Raw genomic sequence first — 6441 nt, 5'->3', positions numbered from 1 at the left:
AACTGCTGCTCGAGGCACGGCCAAGAGCTGGGCTGCTCGTGGGCTGCGAGTGCTGCTTTTCCCTCTGCTCCAGCTGGTATTGCTTCCACTTCTCCRTGCCCATCTGTCTGCCAGAGCCAGCTAGTGCTGGCTTGAAGCTCCTCCGAGCAGGGATTAGGTTTTTACCCTGCAAGAGCCAGCCCCCTGCGCATTACTACTGTAAAAATACAGTGCAGTACTCATTAATAACTGCAGTTGAAACACACCTCAACAAGTACAGAGATAGTTCCGTGCCTGCTTCCACATCCCGACTCCAGGAACTCACGCTGGGACTGGAAAAGCCACCTGGCCCCTTCCTGTCCCCTGTAACCTCAGACTGCTCCTGACACTTTAAAGAGAAGTGACCAAATCCCAAATTCTCYGTTGGGTTGGAGAGCTTGATCACAGCCTCACCTTCCAGGTCTGAGAGCGCAGCCTGCCAGCCTTTTGCTGGCTTATGCTGTTATTAAGTACTTTTATATAACAGACTCCTAAACAAGGCTGGAGCTTAACTGCTCCCTGGCCAGGGGAGAAGGACCCCTGCCTAAGGCAGCACAGGCGCCCCTGGGAGAAGGGAGAGCTGCTGTCCTTACAGACAGGCAGTTCGGAGACGAAGAGGTGAAGGGCTGAGGCTCATTTACATGAAAGCTGCTCCCCGCAGTTTGTTCCAGAAGCCCTGAAGTGAGTCAGTCATATGAAATCACTTGATGTCAATGAGACTCATGCCCCAAATGGTGCACCAAACCCACGGCCTTTTAGCTAACACTGGCTCATTGTTTCCCTGCATTCACGCTCGCCTGCTTCCCTCTCATGTGTCTTGTGCTTACATCGTAAGCACTTTGGGACAAGGACCATCATTTTTCTCAGTCTGTACAGCATGTAGAGTCCTGATCTGCAATGTGGGCTTGCAGGCAAGATCATCGCTATACTAATTAGTAAGTTAACTATCCCAAGTCTCTTCAGTTTGATTTCTTTAACAGTGTGTYGTGATGCCCAGAGGCAGCGAGCACTGAAACTGTTCTTGCGCTTCATAGCAGGAAACTAAAATAAAAGAGACTCTCGTTCATTCTGTCCCAGCCCTGTCTTCTGAGGCTCCAAGTCCTCTGTCAGCGCCTTGGGATGTGCACACACACATGCTGCCTGGCTGTCACTTTGCTCTCTACTGTTCATTTTTTTCCTTTCATTTTTAAAACAAGTGTGAAAGGAAGGAGTGGGGGAGTGTTGGATTTCTTTGTTATTTGTAATAAGGAGCAGCCAGTCTGAGAAAGTTTGGGAACACTGGTGTTGGCCATCCTCTCTAGGAGACATAGAAAGCTTCCTTTGGTGCATCAGGCAGCAGCAAAGCCTCCAAGCTACCTGCAGAGCAGAGGGATCAGTAATGAGGTGCTGCCTACTTCTCGGTCACTTTTCTGATTTTATTAGTGCTTTAAAATTTCTACTTTATAAAATATAGATGCTGGATTTGAATGAGAGCAAATTGCATTCTGCCTCTCCTGGGTGTTTTAGCCTAAACAGTTGTCCCAAAGGCATTTATGTGTCTGGGCTGAGATCTCATCAGAAGGGAAAAGGAGGGTGAGTTGTGATAATCTTCTGCATATATACTTCTGCCAACTTCCCCCTACAGCTTCCTTCTCTGTGGTTGAGCAAAACTGTTATCTTGTAAAAATTAAGCTGGTTTGAATTATTTAATTAGTTATTGATTAATTATTTATTATGTAAACCACAACTTTGATCCCTAGTTCAGTACTGACTCTGACTCTACAGCTTGCRTCTTTTAAGCCAGACCTCTGCATCTGCTCTGTTTCCTATTAAAGCTTTTACATTTGTTAGTTCSTTGTGTCCCTCACTTCTGTTTCTCTGAAATCCTACATGTACACGCAAACATGTTTTTGCTATGTGGACCTGAAGCACTCAGGGACCTTTCAGAAGATAAAACTCCAGGTAGATGTGCTATGCTGTTACTCTACCAGTTATGACAGAGGGACACCAGATAGGGACTCTTCTACAGGCAGGCAAGAAGAGATGCTGCTGTGCTGCTCTTCTGAATCCTGCCTCACTCTGGCCTGTGCTTTAGCACCTTTGCAAAAATTGGGAAGGTGATACGCAGGGAGAGCTCCAGGTGTAGTCTACATGGAATGAACATGTAAGAGAGTAACAGAGCAATTTCTACAAATGCTAGTGTTGTATTTATTCACAGTTAGAGACTGGATCAACTTATCCCCTCAGATATTGTTCTGCATGTTCCTGCTTGTCTTCTGACCCAAGTGTCATGATCAAATTATGCTGTAGAGTCTGACTCTGCAAGAGTCGGTCATATCTGGAGCTGCATTTCTGCTCCCTCAATGCTAAGGACTGTGGGGCCATCTTCAAACAATGACCCTAAACCATGAATTCTGCATCTGACTCTGAACTTCTCCAAGTGTGGATATGTGCTTTGCATCTGCAATTTATGCCTGCTCTSTATCCTTAATTAGAAGAGGACCCACAGGGACCTGTTCTTTCCCCTCTTCATAGGATATTTTGACAGTCACTCCAGAGCCTTCTGTTGTACTGAAAGGGGATCTGTCATCCCTGCTAATGGATGCTGTCATTAATACTTCCACCATCCAGGGAGGGATGGGCGCACTCAAAAACACATGCATAGTCTACATTAGCTGTTTCCCTTGGAGGCCCTGGGAGCTGAAAGTGATCCATTATCATGGAAGCAGCGTTATAGGTAAAGATCTATAGCGATGTTTTGAATTCTCTGGAGCCTCTCCCCATCCTGCCGCATCCCAGGCCCCCTCGTTATCAGTTCTGTCTTTGAAAGAGCATCACTGGGAGGAGGTCACTCTAGAAGGAGTCAAAGTGCCTCTGCTGGGCCTTACTTCTCCTTTTGTGGATGCGCTGCGGCCCAGCCCAGCGCCACGTCTCTGCTGTGCRTCGCTCCCTCGCAGTTCTGGAGAACATCCCTAGCTGTAGTTGCTCTGATTCACTCTGGCACAAGTAGGTGCAGTGGGGCCCTGCAAGCCCCCAGGGCTAGCACGCTGGGCGCTCTGCCTCCTCAGCTCTGCGCCGTGCTGGGCTTGCCAGGCCCCAGCTGTAGGTGAGGAGATGGGCTTTAAAAAGGCCAGCACAGGCAAAGAGTGCAGTCTGTTACCAGGATAAATGAGTGTTATTTAATCTCCTGTGGTTACATGATGAGATGAGCATTTGCATTTAAGTGCTGCTGCTGTTCCTTGTGCAGCAGCATTCCCTAATGAAGGAGCATTCCTGACTCTGTGATTGGCAGTGGATGATTTAGGAGTTTGTCCTGTGCTGYGACTATCCCTTTTATTAAGGATCATCACTAAGGCTGGAAAGGGCGCACATTGGATCTTTGATGGATTTTGGCTTGCAAAACCTGCACAACATTTTGTACATTTTGTCCCTCTCCAGAACACCAAATTTCAATGAGTTGGAAATGGTTTTATTTCAAAGTATCTGTCCTTTCATAAAACTGTCTGTGCTTAGGCGAAGAGGCAGATTTAGATGCAAAGTCCGGATTCGGACTGCCCTGTCACTTCTACCTTGGCTCATCAGTAACCCCCCAAAGATTGCCAAAACCCGGGTTGCGCTCGCGGGGGGAAGCCTGCCTCCCTGGGCAGCTCTTGGGCCCATTTGCCCATGCGCTGGGACGCAGGGCCCTGGCATCGCTCGGAGGAGCTGGTTAACGGCGGGACTGACAGAGCCAGGAGTAAGGGGGACAGACCGAGGACTGCACTCAGGACGTTGCGGAACAGCCTGCTCCCCGCTGTGTGCTGTGATTGCGCGAGATGAGTTTRAACTGGTGCGGGAGCAGCAAGCGTAAAGAAGGAAGCACAGCCCGYGGGGGCTGTTTCTGCGTGGGATTACAAGGGGAGCAGATGGTGCTTACAACCGGTCGCTCAGTCTCTACTGGCAGCACCCTGTGGGGTTGCCGTAACGYCACCCGGGCGAACTGGTGTGGGAATTAGAGGCTGTGCTTTCTGGATTCATTTATTATTGCCTGACGGGCTGAGGCTGCAGCAGGAACTCTGCGAAAGCTGGAGAGCAGCGCTGGGCCTCCCTAGGCAGCGCCGAGCCGGGCACGGCGCTCCGCTCTCGCGGCAGCGTTAGTACGGAGGGACAAAGGTTTGGGATTAGGATATATGCTCTTTGGTTTCTGCCACRGTTCTTCGCACTTGTGGGTGGACTTTGGTGAGTTATCGTGGTACCCTGCAGCCTTTGGGCAGGGATGCTCCAACCCCAGCATCGCAGATTAAACCAGGTGTTTTCACTCTGTCTAACAGGCATGCCAGCCTCTGACAAGGGGGATTGCGCTGGAGCCAGGCAGCATGCAGGCAGAGAGGTGAGGTGAGGTGTGCTGGCCATGCTGCATAACGGCCCGGGTGCGGGGAACAAGGAGACACAGCTCCCGACAGCGGGAGTGAGCCCGGCAGTGGGGCAGGAGCAAAGCAGCCAAGCAGCGAGCGAGGGGCTGTTACAGACGGAGCTGAGCCCAAGCCTGGTGGCCCCAGGTGTGAGCAATTCCCATTAGCCCTTGTTAGCAAAATTGCACCCAGGGCTGGCCTCTTGCCTCTCAGCTCCATACAGCCACTGGGGAATGTGTCGGAAAGAGGTAAGAGGGGAAGATGATAGGGAAAAAAGTTTAATTCTGGGGAGTTAAAGCCTCAGAGGAGGAGGGTGGGTAGTTGAGCATGGTCAGGAGCTGTTTAGGAGGAAATAGGTGCAGGGATTTCCCTCTCAGCCTGGCAGGAAAGGCAGCCTGAGCTCTCGGAGGGCTCGTGCTGCTGTGGCTGTGAGGGCTGGTTTTGTGGTGGGGGAACTAGGTGCTCCCTTTGGGCACCCCCTCTCCACCCTGTTCCCTGCGTCGTTAGTCCGTAGCCTTTGCTCCGCTCTGTAGTGCTCCCGCATCACGTGCTCAGTGGCTGCAGCCCCYTTGGGGTGTCCTGTCCCTGCCCTGGCATGGCCTTCGCGTCTGTGTCCTGTCCCTGACCACAGCCACCAGCATCCTGCCTGCCTCTGGGAGCTGTTGGCTAAAATATATTAGATGTTTTTGGAGATGCAGTCAAACAGCAAAATCTAGCGCACCATGAAAACCTCCTCTGCTTGGTGTTTAAAGAAAAGCTGGTTGCGTGTGTTGGACCGAAAACTGGAGCCCTTCTAAAAGCTAGGGCTCGGGTTTTGTTTTAGTTTGACTCTGGCTGGCTCTGGGGCCGCTTTGCGAGGCTGCGAGGCGACCTCGGCAAAGGCTGCCCACGTCGGGCACCGCTCCCTGAAAGGGGTTAGTTTAGWCTGTTATCAAAAAACCTGAAAAAGACATGAGCAAATCTCTTCTGAGGGCAGTGGGGGGGGAAAGTCCTGCTCCTCGGGGCACTGGAAACTGTACTTCAGCAAAYAGATCACGAGGTGCCTTAGGAGCAGCCTTGCACTGCACGGGGAGAAAACTCTTGCCTTTTGCACCAGAGTTTTGTGTTAGGTGGGCCTGTTTTTCACAGTAACGTGCAAGCTGGGAACCTGGTACCAAAGCTGAGCTCCTGCTTGTGCTCTCTGGGTCTGCATTTCTCAGAAGTGRATTATATGGTGTTTTATGAAAACAAGCGTTCGGCATACCGCAGGTTTGGCTCTCTAAAGGTCCATGTGAAACTYCTGCTAACATCAGTAAAAGATTTATTTTCACCTGGGGACAAAATATACCCATCTTGTCTTTCTCRTCCTGGCACACGGAGCAAGCAGGGCTTTCTGATGTGCTCCCAGCAGGACATCTACATTAAGGCACAGCCTCCAAGCMTCCTCTCTGTTTTCTCAGTGTCTTTTGAGTGGTTTTTCCTAATAATTGGGCAGTGTATTTGTGTACATCACAGGTCACAGCGCCTCACTCAAAGAGCATCTCAGTGTGATGCTTCTGTTTAGCTCAGCCCGATCCAGCAGATGCTCCCCAGAGCAGCGAGCCTCGGTGCTCGTGCACAGTTCCTTGTCAATWTGTGCAGAACATAAAGCACGGGTCTGCTTTGAGTTAGGGGGCTTTGGAGCACACGGTGGCATGGACTGTGTGCCCGCGCGGCACAGATGTGTGATGGGCTTGTGACTGGAGCTGCTGTCGTGGTGAAATCTAATCACATTAACACAGCCGGTGTTGTGAGTGAGCCTGAACAAAYGCTTTTTGCTACTGATCTCCTGATATTTTGGGCAATTTGAACTTGAGATCTGAGCTTTGCAGTAAGAGTTTTTATTTCTGCCTTGGCCAGATCAAATCTCTGGCTGCARTCACCTTAGTGCCTTAGGGTGTCAGAAATCCAGCTTGAGCTGCTCGAACCTCCCTGCGCTGCTGTAATGAGCTGTCGGTAAATCCCTGAGCTTTTGGAGCTAAGTGCTCTTGGTGGGACCTGGCTGCTCCCCTGCAGCTGCCCCGGTTCGGGGTGC

The sequence above is a fragment of the Rhea americana genome, unplaced genomic scaffold (assembly GCF_003343005.1).
Source record: "Rhea americana isolate MKP2758 unplaced genomic scaffold, rheAme1 scaffold_163, whole genome shotgun sequence".
Classification (NCBI taxonomy): domain Eukaryota; kingdom Metazoa; phylum Chordata; class Aves; order Rheiformes; family Rheidae; genus Rhea; species Rhea americana.
This window is presented reverse-complemented; position numbering follows the sequence as displayed.